The sequence below is a fragment of the Cryptomeria japonica genome, chromosome 7 (assembly GCF_030272615.1).
Source record: "Cryptomeria japonica chromosome 7, Sugi_1.0, whole genome shotgun sequence".
Classification (NCBI taxonomy): Eukaryota; Viridiplantae; Streptophyta; class Pinopsida; order Cupressales; family Cupressaceae; genus Cryptomeria; species Cryptomeria japonica.
In genome coordinates this window covers 469,131,737-469,154,260 of record NC_081411.1, presented here as the reverse complement: position 1 = coordinate 469,154,260, position 22,524 = coordinate 469,131,737, and the positions used below count along the sequence as shown (strand labels likewise).

The following is a 22,524-nucleotide window of genomic DNA, read 5'->3' as shown; positions in this document are numbered from 1 at the left end:
GCAATGGTTTATTGTAAAAGCTGTGGAGTCATATCTGTGCACTTGATAATCTCTATTTTGTAATAGCCAGCGACTTACAATGCTGGGGGTTAAGGCATTGCATATCGTTAGTAATCTGAGCCCATTTGGTGCAATCTACTTGCAATTTAAGGTCAGGTTCTAAATTGCTTCTCATATTTAAACTCTGTTACAGACTCTGAGTTTTCACAATTCTGATATCTTGAGTTGCATGTTTGAAATTGAGACTCAGCTTCGGAAAATTTATCATTTCTGGTTTGAAAGCACCATTGATATTCTTGTTTAAGGAAGATATTGTTACTTTCATAGTATTCCTGTTTGGGGAGATTCTACTCTTCCACAAGAAAGACCAAAGGAGAGTGTTCATTTCCTTCACTATAGCAGTTGAAACATGCAGAATAGAGAAGAGCTATACTTTGCAAGGAGTTTAGTTCATCCTGCATTTTGTTCAATAATGGTTCTCAAAGCTTTTCAAAGAGTTTAGGTCATCCTGCACTTGTTCAATAATGGTTCTCAATAGTGATCTTTTCTACCCAACTGAGACCAGATAATGAAAATATAAGGTGTGGTGAACCACTAACCAGATTAGAGAAGATCTGGGTGGAAATTCGGTCTTCAATCCAGTAAATCCAATCCGAAGAGAGATCTACTTAAGCAGAATTTGCATCAGAAATTCTGAACTCTTTGATAGGATTTGCTTATGTCTAATTTCAGCATCATACCTGCATTCTTGTTAGAGGTTAGAGAGAATAGTGAGAGTATTTTGTATATATAAACTATTTGTATCATTTAAAATTTGTTTGTGAGATGTGTATATTACGGCTTAACTTTCTGTGCATGTGTGAGTGCATTGCATATGTGATGCTATGCTGCATATTGATGTAGCTACTAGGGGAAGAGTACCAACTCTGGACTGTGATTTTTTTGAATTTGACCGCAATGAATCCTTCCCTGATCCGCTTTGTCATACTATGCCATAATCCATGTATGTATGCTTAAGAGCTAATAGAAGAGTAAGGAAAGATACTGCAAGGGATGAAGTTTTTCAGATTTTATCTGTTATCTTTACGTGTGTTACTTGCATGTTTGATACTTACATGCGTCAGTTTATATTTATCCAATGCCCAAATAGTTGTGGTCATTTGTGGTTCCTGGGTCATTTTCCCTTGAGACGATCACAATTGTATGTAGTTGAAGTATAGCAGTGTAGAAAATAGTGCAAATCTCACAGTAACTTAACCTACAGCAGGACCTGGCAATTCATAATCTAATTTCCGGATTAATACATCAACTCAGTAAACCTTGAAGTTCAGAATATGTGCCCAGAGAAAAATAATCAGCTTGCTTAATTCATAAAATCAGCTCGATACACATACATAGTTTTGCAAGTTAACAGATCTTATTGTCCACAGCAGTATAACATACAGAATCAGAACTCATAAATTCATACATGAGATAGGTGACATGAGTTCATTCTGTTTCATTCTCTATGCACCGCATCACTGATTACTGTTAGGGTGGGTCCATAACAGATTGAAGGTGCAAGCATTAACAAATGTGTAGACCCGTTGATGTGTTTTTTATGCACTTCGAACATAGAAAAAATACTACGCATTCTGTCCTTTCTCAAACAAGGAAACCTCAAATACCAAAAAATGTGATCAATTAAGGCAACCCCAAGGTTTCTGTAGTCAGGTCTCGACTTTGCAAATGGATAAACTCAGTTGTAATGATGTGATATGCTGGTATCACAAAGGGACTTACGATTATGAATCACAACTAGAACTTGATCATCTGATGTAGCAATTCAGTGATGCTTTCTTCCTACACTAACTCAAACTCAAACAAAAGGTAAAGGGTTTAGAGAAACTAATCTATGCTAAAACTTAAGAACAATGATAATAATGAATAATGCTTTGATAGACAAACTCCTTCAAACTGAGCTTTGTTTCGCTATGATAACAACAACTACATAAAACGGATGCAATTTCCCAAGGAAATGAAAGATTTTCGTACTACGAGCCTTTCATTCGAGTACACAATGTTGGCGCAATCCAAATGAAACATTCACAATCAAACTTAGCAACAATGAGGTTCAGGCTAACTTTGCACTATAGCTTATAATTAGCAAATCACAAAAAGTATGAACCAAGGAATTCATCATATATCATCGCATCGCTCCATTAAGATCAATGAACTTTAACTAATTGAGAAGTAACAAGAAATCGTGCAAAATGCAAGACACAACACAAATAACCACCATAACTTCAATGGAACTTATGTATTGATGTCACCATAGTCTTGGCAACAATATCTTCTTTCCTCCTCCTATTCTACCACTAACTAATCTATTTTCTAACTTCTAACTCTTGTCTATTAACCTTTACAAATGAGAAGGCCAGGCCTTTTTATAGATACCTCAATTCAATTCAAGGTCTTGGATTGATTTGGAATCAATGGCCAAGCTTTAACAATAAAACCTTAATTAGGGTTGGTTACAACTAACTCTTTCTTGACCAATGAGATCATTACAATGTATTGGACACATGTCCTTTTGAATTCAGACCAATAAGAAATCAGGTTAGGTACATTAAATTCAGTGCCTTCCACTTGTGTAGTTGGGATGAGTCAGTTTCAATGTACCTAGATATGTGTTGTGACCATTTCACACATCGCCCCATCGCAAATGGGGACCCCCTCTTTTTGCTTGTTTTTTTTGCTCGTTTTCGCTTTCGTTTTTAGGGTTTTGTAGTTAGTTAGTCGTCTGGATTTAGGGCCAAGCCTTAGGGTTTTAAATTTTGCCTTTTCAAGCCAAAATCCAGTCATTTTTGAGAGCTTTTTGAGCTTCTTTTCTAGAATGCAAATTTTGAATGCAATGAATTCGCCAAAATGGTCTAATTTTCAATTGGAATGTTCATGCAGAGCTTAAACTTGTCTAAATAATGACCGTCAATATGAATTTTTGTCTGACTGAATATTTTGACCAAATTTTGACTTTTTTGAAGTTTGATCCTGGGCATTGGAGTTGATTTGTTTTCGCCTCGTGAAGTGTTAAAATGTGAAAAATCTTGTTATTTTGGCCTGTAGGAGCAAAATCGCTCCTGTCCCTCAGTGAAGGACGGGAGCTCAATTTCAAATATCTCATCATCCTTGCAGAGTCCAGACAAATTTTACGTTTGAAGTGATAGAGAACGACAAGATCTTTCCATTGAATATAAATTGAAGATTTTCATGAGCACAGAAAGGCCTCCAGGAAGAAAATCGCTCCTGTCCCTCAGTGAAGGACCGGAGCTACGATTCAAATTTCACCTCGTCCTTGCAAGATTTTAATGACTTAGCAATTTAAGGACGTCCAAGGGAAGATGCTTTGCCAAATGAATATAATTTGAGATGCAAAAACGAAGGAAAATGACCTATGTTGACTAAATCGCTCCTGTCCCTCTCCAAGGGACCAGGGCGAGGTACCTTGTAGCTCTCGTCCCTCTCCCAGGGACTAGAGCGATTTCCTCCATTTTGCAAAATCCAGACAAGGGTCAAGGCAAGTTTACGTTCAAAAACAAGGGAAAACATGAGATGAACGCATTGAATATAATTAAAGATTTTTGGGAAGTCCATAACAGTGTTAAATGCCTAGTTCGCTCCTGTCCCTCAGGAAGGGACCAGAGCGATTTTTGATATAATTGCTTTTCTTGCAAAGTTACAAACAATGTAAAGGCATGGGCGGATAGAGTGAAGAAGGACGACTCCGTTGAATATAAACTTGGAACCTGGCAAAGTAAGATGAAGGCCACAAAGGGAGGATCGCTCCTGTCCCTCTCCAAGGGACCAGGGCGATACAATGGTGATGATACATCCCTCCAAAGTTCAAGGTCGTTCCTCCAAAGTTCAAGGCCGATCCAAGTCAAGACGAAGGGTGGCGAAGACATCTCAAGGCATTTCCATCAAGCGCAACGTTGCAAAGATCATCACATGGAAGGATTTGCGCTCTAAGACCCAGATCGCTCCTGTCCTTTGGGAAGGGACCAGAGCGATACCTACATAATGGCGTAGATTTCAAAAGACAAAAAAGTTTCGAGTTACCAAGAGGGTCGAAAGGACATCATTCCACGCAATGAAGATAATTGCAAGTTGGTAAAAACAAGAACAAGCACCTAATAATGGACTTCGCTCCTGTCCTTCAGGAAGGGACCAGAGCGATATTAGATGTATTGATCATTTCATGCAAAATTCACATAAGGACAATATATTGCAATGTTCTGGAGGGCCCATGGTATGATAACAAGGTGATAGACAAGAGTTTTGAACGTCCAAACATCGCCAAATGGTGTAAAGGCCTCACATCGCTCCTGTCCTTTGGACAAGGACCAGGGCGATCCTATCAAAAGCGCTCATATTTCTCCAAAATCGAACCAAGGCGAGGTTAAGCAAGACAAGGGACGGCGTTTGGAAAACATCACAATAAAGGATCGAAGGTCAAAAATGCATATTGAACGTAAAAAAAAATCAAGATCGCTCCTGTCCTTTGGACAAGGACCAAGGCGATCCTATCAAAACACTCACGTTCCTTCAAAGATCAAGGCGAAATGAGGATAGGAAATGCGAAGGACATCGTCGGGGAGACATTGCAAAGGAGATCGAAGTTTAAAAATCGCCAAGACCAAGGAGAAATGTGGATCGCTCCTGTCCCTCTCCAAGGGACAAGGGCGATGATCCTTATAACATCGAAGGTACCTTGCAAAAGCGAGTGGGACGTGCGCAAGGGACACAAGCGTTGATAAGTTCGAAGGTCAAAGATACAAGATGAACATAAAGACATGGAGATCGCTCCTGTCCCTCTCCAAGGGACAAGGGCGATGTTAGATAAAACACATGACATTCTTTGAAAGTCACGTTAAGACGAGGACGCACAGGATTTTAATTGGCATTTGGAAGATGATACAAGGGGAGGATCGTACCAAAATGGAGAATTTCAAGCAAAAACATGGAGATCGCTCCTGTCCCTCTCCAAGGGACCAGGGCGATAATGATCATAAGATACATTTGCTCGCACAAGAGAGGCATTCGAATTCGAAGGACCACCAGATGATCGATTTGGGAGGTGAAAATGAAGGAGTTGAACGTTAAAAACGCAAGAATCTAGACCAAAATCATGGATCGCTCCTGTCCCTCTCCAAGGGACCAGAGCGATGAGGTACGTCCTTTTATTTTCATATCTTTGGCGCCAAATTTAAACAATTCGAATTTCTTTAAATGCTAAATCAATTTAAAAAATCGAAAATCCATTTTTTATTGGCATTTAATATGGCGTTAACATGTATTAATTATTTTTGCCTTATTTAAAAATCGAAATTTGCAATAAAAAAACGCAAGGCATCAAATAATTAATTAATTAATAAAAATCGATTTGAGCGCTCATATGTGGAGGTTGGCCTTGTTATTTCATTGCAAATCATTTAAAAATCATTCAAAAAATGGTTTTATTCTTATTAAGTCGGCCTAAGGGGTAAAGGATGCAAGCGCTATATAAGGGGGGTAAAAGTTATCATTTCTACATCATTATTTTACCTTCTCTACATGCGAATTAAGGGAGGCGAATATAGTGCGAAGTGTGTTCAAAGGTGGTGCGATTGCAAACCAAAGGTGGCGTAGACATTCCCAAGGTGGTGCGAATTTGAAGATCCATCCGAGACCACGCCTAAGGCGAATTTGCTAAAGACTTGGAGATTTATTTGTGCGAACTTGAAGATCTATTTGAGACCACGTCCAAGGCGATAAGTGAAGATCACATTCTATCCAGAAGCGGCGAAGTCAATTTTGAGGAGATCATATTGAAGACTATCTTTATACCTCAATTTTGCCTAGGCGAATTTTGTTTTTGCATTCTAGAGTTAGCTCTCTATCGAGGTATGGCGATTTAATTGTTATTGTTATTATTCCTTTATCGTCATATTTCAAATTTTGAAATTTTGAATCTTGAATTTCTTTTGGCTCAGTCGTTGTATTTTAGGAAATGATAATTCTAGAGGCTTATCATAAGGTTTCCTAAAATTTATCTCTCTTATCTACGTTATTTATTGCAAAAATCTATTTCTTATAATGAAATGTTGTGTAGGTATGGCGACCCCAAAGACGGGAGCATCCACCAGTCGCTCGGCTCTCATGAAAGAAGATCAGAAGACTGAAGAAGTGGAGACCAAGATCGTGTCCAAGTGGAACAACATTGGAGATACAAACTTGGGGAACTTTAGTACGAAGAAGTTCCGAGAGGTCCCTTACATCGGCAAGCCATCACCTGTCGCCCGGAGAATAATAGAGAGTGGCATCATCAAGGCGGCCGGTTTTCCTCCAGCCATTCAGTGCCACGAGTTAATGATCGAGTGTGCCCGTCATTACAATCCACAGTCCAGGACAATTGTGTCCAATGAGGGAAACATTTTGGCGTACCTTTCAGAGGAAGCCATAAGTGAAGCCTTCCATCTTCCAGAGCACAGGGACATGATATACAAGAGCATTGAAGGAGCCAGATCAGTGTACGATGATGATCCAGATGCTTGCCTAAGCATAATCAACAAGAACTGGCTACTTAAGAGTCGTCCCCGTCTGAGCAAAGTACCGAACACACCACACAGGATCGATTTCCAAGAGGAGTACAGAGATTTGATCACCATGCTCAACAGAGTTACAGGAGCACCTCATGCCTTCTATTTTGAGAAATGGATGTTTTACTTCATCCAGGTGATTGTTCAAGGAAAGGGTACAATACATTGGGCTAGGATAATTAGCCATTGCTTAGACGTACAGTTGAGAAGACTCAGGGCTACTAAGTCCTTCCACATGAGTTCATACGTCATCTATGCCTTAATTAGGAGCGTTGAGTACGCAGGACTACCTCACAGAGGAGTGATTGGAAGAGGACCCGGCGAGGTCAGAGTTTGTGAATCCTATACCTACTTGCATCATCCACCAGGGAAGAACTACAAGTTAATCAATGATACTTTCACGATGAACATCACAAGGACGTTGCAAGGAGGGATTCACAACAGATTATCTCAGGATGCCCAGGAGTTAATCAAGAGGTACGGTGCTTGGTTCATTCAGTTTCCCAAGTTCACTTACATTAGAGTGTATGGATGTCCTTTACCTCCATACATGTTGCCAAGGTACCCGACAGACAGGATTGTGTTACTTGAAGTAACAAGGCAGTTGGCAGCATATGTGAAGGAATTCAGACACAGACATCAGAATGGAGTTCAGGTACCTATTATTTTGGGTAATTCAGTTGAGGTATGTCCCAATGTCTCAGCCATGGATGACGCAGAGAGGGAGTTAGCCTTGTATCCTTTTTCATCTTTTGCTTGGAGGAATAGTTTTGATCCACATGGACATTTAGAGGAGACAGTCGGTAGAAGATTTAGACATGAGTACCAGATTGAAGATTTTATGATGAATCTCCTAGATGATCTCGAAGTGAAACGAAAGATACATTCTAGATTGCCTTTGGATTTCATCAGGAAATGTAAGATTTACAGAGTGGCCGACCAAGCTCAGGACAACGGCAGGCACATCCAATCTTCATATGATAGAGAAAGCAAGACAATAAGTTTGAATTGGAATGAGCCCGAGGCCGTGGATTTAGATGATTTGATGGCACCAGTCTTGTCTTGTACTCGCAGATGGGTAGACGTTCAGCATCAGAAATTGAGAGAACAGGGCATAGCCATATCTTTTACTTTGGAAGAAAAGCCAGCCGAAGGTGGAGCCAGTGTTAGTGAAGGCAATCCTAATCCTAGGAATTCAGGTGAAGGTAACCTTCGATGTGCCAGTGAGGGCAATCTCCATTCGAGAGGTTCAAAGAGAAAGGAAAGATCAGAAAAGAAAGAGCCTTCCAAGAAAAAGCAAGGTGCTAACAAAGATCAAACGCCAGGTACTTCTTCCAGGCCAGAGGATAGAACAGTTCGAGTGGAAGAATCCATGGAATCAATGGTACAGAATGATAGACAGGAAGAGGAACAGGCACAGCATGTTTCATCCGATGGATCTCTCCAAGACTATGATTTAGATAATGATAACGAAGTAACATCTCCTCCCAGACAAGAAGAAATAGTACATAAAGAAATTCAAGTTCAAGAGACAAGATCAAATATCCCAGATTGGTTGAAGGAAAGATTGACTAAGGTAATCGTAATTGAGGATGAAGACAGTGCAATTGATTTAGAGAGCCTCGTGGGACGTTCACATATGACAACAGAGAAGAAGAAGGCTACAAAGATGTCCAAGATGATTCGAGATGAGACTGGATCTAGAAAACTGCAGATAGCTACACCGGCAGCAGACAAATATGAGGATGAGATCCTAGCAGAGGACTATCATATACAGACTATTGAGTTAGGACCGTCCACAGCAGAGCAGACTTTAGATGATGCCACCGACACATTTGAGGCATTGAAGGATAAGTTTAGAGAAGAAGTAGAAAAGAATAGAAAGCTTGAGAAAGAGGTCGGTGCATGGAGGACATATTTCAGTCACATCAATGAACCTTTGGGACGTCAGGATCCAGTTAGATCACCATTGCAGGCATTGCCCCTTCAATCAATCAATGAAGCAGAAAGATTCAGGAATATGGTCCAGCGTACATGTAGTTGGATGGATAGATCTCACACGGTGGCCATTGAGTTTGTTACAAGGATGTCGAAGATCACCCATCAGGCTATCCAAGTTCTTGAGATAATCCACAGATTGATGGCAACAGTAGCTGCATTTGCCCATACCAAGGACGTTGTCATCCCTGTCTTGAAAGTTATAAGACATACATCCAGAAGAATTCTAGCACAGGAGAAGATCTTAGAAGGTGATTCTCACAGTTTGTTTCAGTGGTCAACCTTACTCCATATAAAGAGTGTTCTCTTTGAGGACATCAGTGTTAGATGTGGTCAAGTTGAGGAGGTGATCAATCCGATCCAGGACAGAGTATTTGAGGTACTTCGTACCATTCTTGGCAGAAGGATCGAGGTCGAGACAGATGTGGATTTACAGGAATTTGAAGATAGAATCAAGATCATCTTTCGCAAGGACGCAGATGTTACAGATGAGCAGTATGATCAGATGTATGCCACCATGCTCCTGATTGATAGAACGAAGGAACTTGAACCTACTTGGGACACAGCTCTTCTAGATGCATTTGATCAGGTTATCCACTTAGAAGAGAGTATCAAGAATCTTCCCGAGATTCCAAGCACAGAAATCGAAGGGATCGTGACAAAATTCATTGCATATGCTAAGAAAGAGAATTGGAAAGGGAATAAGATTCTAGATGAAAGGTTGTTACAGATGACATGACATCTTATTTCTCATTGGTTGATACCTCCTAGATTTTTGTGCCAAATTTAATATTTGGCTATGTATTTAATATTGTTCAGTAAAAAGGAGGTCATTTGTAACAAACCCTAATTAGGGTTTAGGTGTCATGATCTTGTCCATTGATTTACTTTCAATCTGGACCTTTCATTGTAACTGGGGATGCTATTTATACCCCCATTTTCCATTTCATTTGTAATAGAATAGTCAATAGAAAAATAGAGAATAGAGTTGAGAGTGAAATAGGGAGATTAGAGTTGTAAGCAATTTTTATTTTGTAGCAAGATTGAGTCTTGAAGAGAGAAGTTCAAGCAATTGTTGTATATGATGACTTGGAAATCAATAAAATATTGAAGTTACGGTGTTTTGTTGCAAATTTCATAAGTTATCTTCATGGTTGTTGGATGTACTTGAATCATGCTCAATCAAAGTAGTTTGTTAATTTGAAAGGCTAAGTGTGAGGTTTGATATTTGGTAGGATTCACAATCCAAACCACTAGCTTCTTGCTGATTGTAGGAACGCCTTGCGTGGTCGACTGGAAAACATTTTGAGTCCTTAACCTTCAAGCATTTTTGCATCTAGGAGATGTACTTTCATAGTAGTGTCCTCGGTCTTTGATGTATTGAATACCATTATTACCTTAGAAGATCGCACTAATTTCAATTGAGTTGTTACCTTATGGCAAAATTGAAGTTAGTTGAGTCTTGCCAAATCTCATTCATGCTAAGTCGTTCATAGGGTTAGACTAGACTTCCTTAAACCCTATCTTTTTTCATTTTTTTGAAAGTACCTTTAGATTAGTAAAATCTTCGAGCTTTGAATACGTAAGACGCCTTGGAGGAAACAGCAAATCACATCATACCACTAAAAAGCTTGTCCACACGTGGAGACCCCACTAAAAGAACCTTGGAGTCCATCTAACTGATCCTTTTTGCAGATCTTCAGCAGTTAGAGACTATTTTCTCAAGAGAGGATAAGATGCCTGTCGGTATTTTATTCTGTGTATGATTGTGTACAAAATACACGTCAACAGAATTGGCGCTAGAAGGAGGGCTCTTTAGTTTCCGAAGTTCGAAGTCCGAAGATTTTGAAAAGAGAAAAATATTGCAAACATGATCATGAAGTACGATGGTGTTGCCGAATGAAGGACTGAATCAAGTGGTGCAACCCAATTTGCAAGTAGGCAATACCCAAGAAGACATCATTTCCCAATTGAATCAAGTAGCTTGGAACGCAAGGAGAAGTCAAGTCGAATATAACAGAGTCAGAATCATCTTAGAGCAAGAGGAAGAGAGAGCCGAAGAACATCAAAGGGTCATAGCTAGGAATCTTCGCAATCAAAGGAACGTACAATAATCCTTGCAAGACTTCACGCTGGATCGCATTGGTTCATTCTCGCCCGAGAAACATCAAAGGTTGTTGAGGTCCACACCAGGCATCAAAGATCTAAGTGAACTTCAGTTTACTTCCAAAGCAAAGCGAGTTAAGAGAAAGGACACTCCCAAAGAGTTCGAACTGAGATTGGAAGGATCTCCTGAGTCATCACAAGTTCTCCAAGAACAAGTCCAAGCGGCGATCCAATCTAGTATCCAAGCAATTTCACAAACAAAGAGCCAAGTTAGTTCATCAAGTTCAGTTTCAAGGAATACAATGGCTCATCGTGCTCCACCTCCACCTCCTCCTCCTCATGTACTTAATGGTGCGACGTGGCTAGTCAACAATCCATCACCATTGGAATTTGCAGTTTATCATGATATGCCGAAGAATCCAGAACACTTTTGTTCCAAGTTCAATGTTAGTGATTTCCATCGCACAGCAGAAGATCACATCAAGATGTTCGAGGACCTTCTTCGTAACAGACAAATTGAATATGGAGATGTGGCATGTAGGCTTTTTCCCTACTCATTGGGAGAAGAGGCATACTTTTGGTTTATTCATTTGCCTACAGGGTCCATCAGGACTTGGGACGCAATGAAGGACGCATTCATTGCTAAATTTGGCATCCCAACTACACCAGCAGAGTTATACAGACAGTTTGTTGAGGTTCGAAGAAGGGAACATGAACCTATTACTTCCTTCAACGACAGATTTCACCGAGCATACACAATGTTACGTCCTCCTTATCTTATTGCAGATCCAAGGGAAATTTACTATGGAGCCTTAGATCATCTCACATCCATGTTCGTAAGGACACATCCAACTCCGAATGATCTAAATGCGGCATATATAAGAGCCATTGAAGTGAGTAAGCATATGGGACAAAACATCACTGGACCACTACTACATATGGGATCCGTCGCAGCACCTAACCAGATGCAAGCAGTTGGCACGGCTTTGGCCAACCATACTCCAGTCATGAACCCAATTCCGCAAGCGACCTATCCAAGCGTACAGCCGGCAAATCAGTTGGTCCTTCACCCAGGAGCTCCAATCTCTCAAGCCCCACCCGCTCAACCTGTGTACCTGCAAAATGCTACAAATTCGTCAAGGACACAAGAAGAGAAAGATGAAATGAAAGAGCTGATTGAGCAAGTCAAGAAGTTATCAACTGAGGTCACCCATTTGAGGAACCAAAATAATCAGCTCCAAAGCATGCAAAGGATCAATCACAACCAAAATTTCCAAGGGAATAATAATCAAGGATTTAGAAACAACTATCAAGGAAATAACAATCAAGGTTTCCAAAGAAGACCATGGAACACGGCTCCAAACAATGGAAATGTGGTAACGCCCTTGGACAATCCACCAAATGCGCAAAGTCAAGAGAACCCCTCTTCAAGCAAAGTGTTTTTAGCCGAAGCAGCCTTGTCCAGTTGGTGCAGACTCCACAACACGAACCAGCATTCCGAGTTACAGTGTCCTGAGTTTAAAATTGTGGCCGACATTTTCCAACAAGAAATGCGTACCACCAATCCACCTGAAAATCCTCCCATCACAGGGTACGAAATTGTTCCAACCACGCAGTATGGTCAAGCCATGATCGTTGAAACCTGCAGATATTCACAAGAAGAAATTAATCAAGTACAAAATGGGAGATTTCCTCCAGAATCGGCCAATGGATCGATGGTACCACCAGGATCTCAATTTCCACCAGCATCTGCAAATGGGCCTGTAGAGGATTCAGAATACTATTTCCCACCATTAAACGACAGTGTTTTAGTAGAAGGAATCAAGGAAGTATTCCACCAATCATCAGGTGGGAACCAAAAAGTTTATCACCGGAATCAGAGAAATCCTGAACCATTAACAACATCGATTCCTCCAAACAATTTTTCAACTCCGCCGGATCCCCAAGCTAGCAACGTCCCTGAATATCCACAAAACACTCAAGAATACAGACAAAGAAATATTTCACCTCCCGTGGGAAATGAAATGAAAAGATTGGCCACCTTGGTATTGGATGAACTCAAGAAAGTCAAGGTGAGTTTACCACTCTATGAGTTGCTCAAAGTGTCAGAAATTAAAGAGGCAGTGATCAATAGTTTAAGTGAACCTAGTGCAACAAGGTCAAATGTTCAAGCCACTATCAATGTGACCCAAGAGGAGGCCAATTCTCAAGAACAACCTGAACAAAACGAGTGTATGGTCCAAACTATAACCTTCCCAGCTAAAAAGGAAGATATGTTAGAAGGAAAAGTATTACTCAAAAGAGGCGAGGCAAAGAAAGCTCAGCCTACAGTCAAAGAGAACCTCACCACTAACTTGATTCTTCCCGAAAAGGAAGTTACAATCAAAAAGGATGTGGTTAAAAAAGGAAAATCTACAAGCAAAGCCATTCATATGAAAAAGGTTGTTTGTGTGTTGACAAATATATTGTTGTGTCAAATCAAAATTCCCGTGGAACCATGTTAGTGTTGAAGAATATGATTTTCTCAAGTCAAAGATGGCTTTGTCTAATTTAATGTCAACAAATCGGAACAGTTTGCGTCATGACAAAGAATGCATTGGGAAAATGTTGGCATTTTGTGACTTAATAGGATCTGGCGAAAGAGAATGACTTGAGATTGCATAATGGAAGTATAATGGTGAGTTCCAGTTACAATATTGATTCTTGATTTTTCAAAGTATTGGAAGTCTCCATTTTTTTTAGTTGAATATTTATTACAAATATCTTTCTCACACGAGCATTAACATTGACCAATACAAGCTCCTTATGAGCAAACACATTAGAAATCACCTACGAAAGACCAAGAGTCACTCCTTAGAAATCCACTTTTATTTAGAAGCCTCCTCCATATTAGAAGCCAACTATGGAAGACTAAGAGTCACAACTTCGAATTCCACTTTAGATGCTCCTACGGGGAATTGAACTTGGGTTTCCACAATGAAAACCCAACATTTTAACCAATTAATCTTAATTTCTTGAACAGAAGTCCCCATGTTTTGCAACTGCAGCTTTTAGAAATATGGCTGTCAAAACTTTGGCATGTTTGAGTTGATGCCTAGAAGTCTCTTAATATGTTTTAACTTGCAATTTTTTCCCGGGCCGCTTTTCTTGCATTGCCAAGTGGGAAGATGTAGATTAGGCCTTCCTCCAAACTTAGACCTTGAATCCTCTGACATAAATTTAGTGAAGCACTTTGGGATTTTAATTCCAAGTTATTCAAAAGCTATACAGTGAGTGTCGAATTCTAGTAATTGTTATGCTAGACATGCTTAAGAAGGTTTCCGACATCCTTCAAAAACCTTTCTCTCCATTAACCCTCCTCATTGGCCCAAAAATCCTTCACTTTCGTTCACCATGCTTAGCAAACCCTAGCATGTTGCTGCTTCAGCTCCAAATGTTTCGCAGTTGGGTGATCTTTTAATTAATTGCCCTCCCGAAATTTCTCATTAGCTGGTTTTTCAAAAGAGAGCTCTTTCTACACAAGAATATAAAGGTCACATTATTCCAAATTGCCAACCCCTTTCCTAAGTTAAACTGGTTAAAATTTGCCTATGTTCCTTATTATCAACGTACTTCTTGCATATCAGAGCACCGCAAGCACTTTGCTCCATTGTTAATCCTTCCTTCTAACCAATTTAGCCATGGGGAAAAGTTTGGCCATTTTGCAGATTCTCAGACCATTTATCACCCAATTTGTTGGAAGGTCCACTGCTCTGTTGTATCCTGCCAAAAAATTTCATTGTTTCATTTAACTCTACAAATTTCTTCTGGACCTACTAGCAGGTAAAACTAGTTTGCTAAAACTGATTAAGAACATTTTTTAGTAAGAGTCTATTATCTTGACAAGGATAGTTTTTCTTTTCCAACTTTTATGCATGCTTTTAAATCATCTTTTAGTCTTAGCCATAGATTGATTTTTTCTCTCCTTGTGAACCGATTATTCTAAAGTAAATAACTAGGAGATAAGTATTTTCATAGTGTTATTTTCTTTAGAACTACTTATGTTCATTTCTCTTTTTATTAATGAACAATGTTGTGTATTTATTTTTGTTTATCTCTTGCCTTGAGCTCGCTTCTTACTTGCATAAGATCTGTTTGATAGACTTGCAATTTTGTAGGGTTTGATTTGCCATCAACATTATCATATCTATGGATTGAAGATGTTTGATTATGTTCTTGGGATCCCTAAAATTTCGCCACCTTCTCCCTGCCCTAATCAGACCTGTTGTAACCTTTTCACACATCGCCCCATTGCAAATGGGGACCCGCACTTTTCACTTTTTAGGGTAGATGTTTTGCCTAGGATGTCTTAGTTTGGCAATACTTTCCCAGGGTTTGCCTTTGCTTATGAGAGGGTGTCATGTTAAAATTGCAAAGAAATGATCCTAAGTGTCAAGTTGCCCTTTTTTTGTCAATTTTTTTTTATAAGTGTTGAGTTTCAACTTGTCTTTAAATTCAAGTGAAAAATGATGAGAATGTTGTAAATTGATGTAAATTTTGTGCAAAAATGTTAAAAGTCCCTATAGGCATCGTTTTTCCACTCATGGGAGGTAAAATAAGTCAAAAATGCACAAAGTTCTGATGGACTTCTATTTTCCACCCTTCAAACCTTGATAAAATGTTAAAAGTCCTGATGGAAATAGAATTTCCACTGCATAAAATGATGAAATCGGGTAAGTTTGGACTTTTACAGTGTGAAAATCAACTTAGTCCCGATGGAAAATGTTTCTCCACCAAGCAATTAAGGCATAAAACACAAAGTCCCGATGGGAGGCGTTTTTCCACTGAGCAATAAAGATGAAAATTGATAGTGTCTTGAAGGAACATGATTTTCCACTTCATTTTGAGCATGAAAGTGTTAAATTTAATGTTAAGGATTATAAGAGTCCTGATGGAGGTCTTTTTCCAGTCCAGGACTGAGTTTGCAAGTGATTTTGTGGAAAGTCCTGATGATTCAGGAATTTCCACTCAAGACAAAACGAAGGACAATGAAGTGTCCCGATGACCCATGTTTTTCCACCAGGCTGGTATGTTATAATATTTATCCCACATTCATTATGGAGTGGAACAAAGTGGGATGAAAGTGAATAAGGCTGCAAGTGGGTGAATCCATTCGTTTCGATGACCTTGTATTTTCCACTCAAGTCAAGTAAATTTTTTATAAGGACTCAAGTGTCCCTATGGAGATTGAATCTCCACTTGAGGCTGATTTGCAAGGATTTGAACAAGTGTCCAAATGACTATTGATTTTCCACTAGGAGGTATTTGACTAAGTTTTGTGAGGATTTTTCAAGGATAATCAGTCCTGATGCAAGGCGAATTTCCACTTGGGGAAAATATGTGAAGGAAAGTGAATTAATGATGGAAATCAAGTGTCCCAATGGCCATCGATTTTCCCCTTGCATGATCAAATGAATTTTTAAAGGCAAAGGGAATATGCTTTTAACGGAAAATCAGTCCCCATGAAGAATGATTTTCCACCCTTCCATTTGGTGGACAAATTGAAAGGGAAATCAAGCTAAGTTTAAATGTCCCAATGCATATCGATTTTTCACCTTGCTGAAGGTAACATTTTTTTATCCCATATTCACTGTGTGGTGAAAATGAAAGGTGCAAAGCTGAATAAAAGTACAGACCAGCAAGTAATATTATATCATTAAGTCGCTGATTTGACTCCAAGCGAGCTGGAAGGAAGTAATGATTGGAATTGCCGAAGGGGGGGTGCGATTTTGCCTAAGGCATTGATAGCGCCACCATTGGAGGTATTTGTGCGATTTGTTGGCTGAGACCACTATTACCAGCCACGATCTCAGACTGAAAACACATCATTTCCAGCCAAGTGAATGCAAGTCACATCAACTACATGAATTGCGCCATGAAGGGGGATGATTTCTAGCTGATGGCACATAATTTTCAGAGATGTTTCAGACCTTTATACTCAGAAATCAGATCTGAAACATCAATTTGTGTTGCAATATCATTCATTTTCTGGGTTTGGAAGGGCATTTTCTGACTTACACATTGAAATCAGACCTATCTTAAGTCTGAAAATCAGGTTTATTCAAGGCAAATTTTCTAGATTTTGATCCAAACACTTGTATTTTTGAGAATTATGTTTCATAACTTTGAATTTTTGATTTTAGAAAGCTCATAAGTCTGAAAATCATTTGAAAATCAGAACCTAAGTTAATTCTGGAAAATTAGTTGTTCAAATTACCTATCACAAGTTGGGACAGAAGTTAGGACCATTGAGGTGTCCCTATGAGGTTCTATTTTCCACTCAGGGATAATGATCAACTTACCCATCGGGAATGAGGACAAAGTAAGGAACATTGAGGTGTCCCAATGGGGTTCGATTTTCCACCGAAGGGTATGAAAAACATTACAATGTAAAATTTATTAAGCACTGATTTTGTCATTATGGAGATCGAATCTCCACTCCAAAGGTAAGGCATCAAAATGAAGTGAAATTTGCTAAGAGCAAGGGGTCCCTATGACTTCAAATTCCCATCATGAGAAAATGATCATGAAGACAGTGATAAATTTCAAGGACTGAATTAGTCCCTACAAGGATCGATTTCCTACCAAGGTTGAAACAAGGTTTATCCTATAGTGTTTGATTCAATATTTGTTTGTTTTGCAGGCCTTGCAAGGAAGGAAAGCATGATGATCAAGGCTTGAGGTGAAAGAGGATGTAGCTTGCAGGGATACCAAGGGCTCAACACTTCAAAGCAACAAGTGATGAAAGATCAGCTCCAAGAGGACAAGCAAGTGAAATGCAAGAATTAAGAAACTTAAACAATGCTATGAGGAGGAATCAAGGTTCAAAATCAAGAAAAGATAAAGGTACGATTTGGAGAAAGGACTCTACAAGCATATTGCAAGGACAACATCACAATGCAAATGAGGAAGATCAACATTTCAAGGATGGGAAGAGTATTTCAAGACAAGGATTTCATAAAAAGCAAAGACAAGGACTAGCTCAAACATGAAGAAAGCTTCACCATGATGGTGAACAAGTGAGGGAAAGACAAATCCAGGACATGACCACAAGGAATTCCAAACATCATGAAGAATGTTCAAGGCAAATTGATTAAGTCTACTATGCAAGTTGAGGTGGCATTCCGGTCACCATTCGTTCAATCAGAGGGTACCAAGTCAGCATTCATTCAAGGATGGAGCAAGTGACACATGGCGCTACATCAAATATTATTTATCTTACCTATCCTCATCTCTCATTGGCCAATGTAATGGTTGTTGTAACAAACCATAATTAGGGTTTCTATCTTTCAATCTTGGCCCTTGATCTTGAATAAATCTGAGCTATTCATTGTAATGAGACCTCTATATAAGGCTTAGTGCTCTCATTTGTAAAGGCTAATGTTAGAAGAGTAGGAGAATAGTTGCTAAGAAATTAGGAATTAGAAGTTAGAGCAGTGGTGTAGGAGCACCTAGCTTCATTTCATCACAGGTTTGATCACAGGTTTGATTTTTATTAGTCTTGAGTTGGAAAGTTTGTCTAAGATGTTTTTGAGTTGTTCTAAGTTGTTTGGGTGAGTTTTGAACTGATTGTGTGGTCATGTTTCCTGTTTTCATCTTTTTGCTCAAAGTTGCCAGTTTGGAGTTGCCTGGCAAAATGTTGGGAAAATTGAGTTTTCAATTTGTTTTTGTTTTGAAAAGTTTTTAGACATGCTTTGTGTTTGGTTTTTAGGTGTGAGTAGTGTTCTTAGGTGATTGGTAGTCTTTGAGGTCAATCTTGCATCATCTAGGCATTAAAAGTTGTCATTTTAGACATGAAAATGTCAAATTTGAGTGCTCTTGGACATGTACTTGTTCGTACAGGAGGATAACTGACTTGTAGAGGTATTTATTCTCCTGCTTTAACCATTGTAAGGGTTGATTTTGTGGAGATATGAAGCATTTTGAAAGTTTGCACTAGTTTTTATCTTGTTTTCCTCTAAGATTTAACTCCATGTGAGCAGCAGTCCGTACACCTGTTGTACTTGGCCGTACTGTTCTTACATTTTCAAGTTCTCTTATGTTTCCTCAAACTTTTCCCTTTGGTGGCATCAAATTTCATTAATTTTTGAGTTCTTAGCAAAATTAATTGGTTTTGACAGTTTCACTGCCTTGTTTAGGAATTTGGCAAGGATGCTTGACCAACTTGGCTTCTTGAAGTCCTAAATGTTCATGGCTTCCCAAGAACCAGTTGGTCAACTTGTAAGATATGTAAATACATGTTTTTATTTCAAAAATGTAGGTGCAAGAAGTTTTGTGGCCATGGAGCCCTAGGCAAGTGTGCCATTTGGCTAGGGTCTTTAAAGAAGTTTGATGTTTTGCTCTTCTATAGCAAATGCATTCATCAGGTGGACAGACTTGTCTTGATGTTCAAGTTGTATGTGAAAGCAAAGAGGCTTTCAAAGCCATGATAAAGATGGTTGCACTTTTCAGTTTGTGAAAATTGTGTATAAAACAGTGAGTCACTGTTTTGGTGTTGGTTTCCACTTATTTGCTTACTCTCCACCATATATTGGTGCTTGTAAAACCTTGTATCTCCTTTTATTTGTTTGCAAACAAGAACAAGGAGTGGTCTTTGACCCTGCCCATGGGTTTTGAGTTTGCCAAGATCAGTTAATGATCCTTTAGGCAAAGTTGTAATGCCCAGCTGGCTATAACAGTCATTTGTGACTGATTTTTGCATTTTAGTGAGTTGATTATGCAATCTTCCTTTTCCAAATAGCAGGTATGAAGGTCAACAAACATTCAAAGACAGAGCATTGATCAAAGGCATTAGATAGACCTTTGAAAAAGGAGTTTTGACAGTGGTAAATGCAGGTTGAAGTGAAAATGCAGTGCAGAGGAAAAGTGCAGTGATAACAAGTTTTGACAGTGAATGTTTCATTGGTTTGTAATTGCCTAATGCCTTTTTGTGCAGGGCTAATGTGGTTCTCCTTTGTCACTAATGTTAGACATGTTTACATGTTTTGAATGTAATTGGTACTCATGCAATGATGTGTTTGTGAAAAGCAAGAAAGGAAAAAGTTGTAAATGTTGCACACTCCTTATGAGCATCTTTTGTAAAATCTTGTTCTCTAACCTTTGAAGGAGTAAAACTGCTTTATTTTGGCCTAATTAGTATGTGACATGGTAGAACTAAGGTTGCATGATTCATATTGAAGGTTTCTAGCTTGCAAGTTGATTCTTGCCATCAAAACCCTAGCAAACCCTTCTTTTTTGCACCCATTTTTGGGACAGTCATGGAGGAGGCTTAATGGACCCTAAGACTTAGAAAATCCTCAAGAACTTCCAAAAGGGTATCAGAATATAAGGTTCTTTTTGTTTGGAAGTCCATCGTTGGAGCAGGATGAGCACAAAACCCCAAAAGGAGGGCTAATTCCTTGTAGCCCGTTTTAGGCCTAAAATATGGTTTTTGTCAAATCGGGTACACAAAGGAAGGACGTAAAGCATAAAACCCATCAAATCAAGTTGAAACAAGTTAATCTTGCATGCATTTAACACATTTGGTGAGATAGGCTCCATAAGTCGGTTTGTAGCACTTGTGAAGGATTACTAGACTCCAAACCATAGAAGACCAAAGACACCCATGGGGGTAGAACTTGACACAAACTTGTAATTCATCAAGAGGAGACCTTGTGCAGTCAGAGAACAGGTCAGGGATAGAGGAAATGAATTCCAATTGAGGGAGTAAGATGTTAGACTACAAAGCCTAAAACAATGGAGTTGAAGCCCTTGAGCAACCAGGGAGTGTTTGACTTAGGGAGGTGGATCAAGGAGAGTTGCTAGGTCGCCTATAAACTTTTTGCACTCTGATTTTGGTGACTACAGCTTGAAACTAGCAACCTATCACTTAGCAAAAATACAAGCCCCCCTTGCCCTACCTCCCTATCAAGCAGGATAGGAGAAGAAGAAATTGTTGCTAGACTTGTAAATGAATATACTCTTTTCATTGAAGATATGGCAAAATGTGTTGTTTCAACAAGTTGCATGGTTTCTACTTCTCATTTGCTTTTATGTTGATTAGATGAATGAAAGATTTTGTGGATGATTAATGGTGAAATTCGCATATCCATACTACTATCAATTTGTTTAGTGGTCAACTAGAATTCTTATTCAAGCTTAATTTCAATTGCTATTCACATATTGATATGCATTGCCTTGATGGTGTTTATGTTGTGGGTGGTATTATGAACATCATATATTTACCTTAGAAGATTGCACTAGCTTTGTGGAGTTGTTCATTGATGTCAAAGCAAAGTCTAGTCGAGTTTCATCAAGTCATTCACTACTTCTTACATTCCTAGGATTAGACTAGCTTCATAAACCCTTCCTCTTTTGTCCTTTTTTTTCAATTCATGTTAGTTTAGAAGAGAAGGCATCACAAGATTGCAATATCAAATGATCAAGTTCCAACAATGTTCAAACATTTATGCATTCAACGTAAGTCCCCTTGTGATTCCAGCATTATCACATCAAACCATTGAGCTTATCCACGCGTCAAGACTTGACAGTAGAAACCTTGGAGTTGTCTTATTTGATCACAAAGCATAGCATTTGAGAGACTTTGTTCAAGAGAGGATAAGATACCTTGGTATTTTATTCTGTGTTTGAAGTGCATAAAAAACACATCAACATGACCTTATGAAGAATTTGAAAGATTGTGGGAGATTTATTCTCGAGGATAGAGAATTTCAATGTTGAGAAGTATTCTAGTTCGCTGACTCAAGAACCTGAATCATTCAAAAGTCTTCTTGAGAAATTCTAACACATGCTGTTATAAGCCTTAGAAATATCCAACTTAATGATAATAATTTTCAATTTTCAACCCCTAGCAGTAAGATTACGAATAATTTGGTGTGCAACTGTGATTCCATTACCACCCTTTCACAAAAGCCCCTTGCTCTTGAGAGATTTTCAGTGTCAAAGCAGGTTTCAATCTGTTTGCCAAACTTTAGATATGGTTTTGTAAATAGTTTCGGAAAGCAAGGTTTGCCTGCACTCATCTATCTGCAGGATTTTAGAGATGATCTTGTAAATGGTGTTGAAAAGCAGAGTGCCCAAAATTTTTTGAGCAGGCATCTGGCTCCTTATGGTAATATTTATGAAGGTGGTATTTAAAGCCTTCAAAATTACATGGGATAATCCTGATTCTTCCATTGTATTTTGTGACTTTTTTGCCAATCAGAGCTCAAACTTCTTGCTAGAAGTTTTTTGAAACGTATTTGGTTGGTGCCTTATCTCCCTGCAATTTGAATACAATTTTCTTCACTGCAGCTTTTGAGTTGCTGCCTAAGAAGGAAACATTAGCATCCTTCCTATTCTTGTCAGATTATGTTAACAATTTTTTTCAGAGTCTGACAACCTCTCTACCAATGTCCTCATGGGTCCAACACTTTTCACTTGCTAGTCTCCAACTGAAGGATCTTGTTTTCTATTTTCTTGTGATTGCAGATTGGTAGACAAACCTATCTTTTCATCTCCTTATAACAAGCAAAGTCTTCTTCTGTGCCTTCATTTTTGGTTTTGATTTATTTTGGTAAATGCATCCACTATTTCAGTGGCATTCTTCTCTGCTTTTTGACTATTATCTAGTAAATGTCTTTGAATGGCAACTAGCACCAACTTAGCTTTGTTCCCTAGATGCTTTTCGAAAGCAAAAAAATATTTGTACTCCTCTTTGTTTTATTCTTTAGCTTACTCTTGAAAATATCAACTTGTTAATTGGCTTATGCTCACTCTTGAAAAT

At 38.9% G+C, this 22,524-nt stretch overlaps 1 protein-coding gene across 1 annotated transcript in view; it reads left to right on the top strand.

The window, feature by feature from the left end:
- LOC131065723 (26S proteasome non-ATPase regulatory subunit 6 homolog) overlaps window positions 1-22,524 on the top strand; it is a 30,488-nt gene that overhangs the window by 5,833 nt on the left and 2,131 nt on the right. The window lies entirely within an intron of this gene.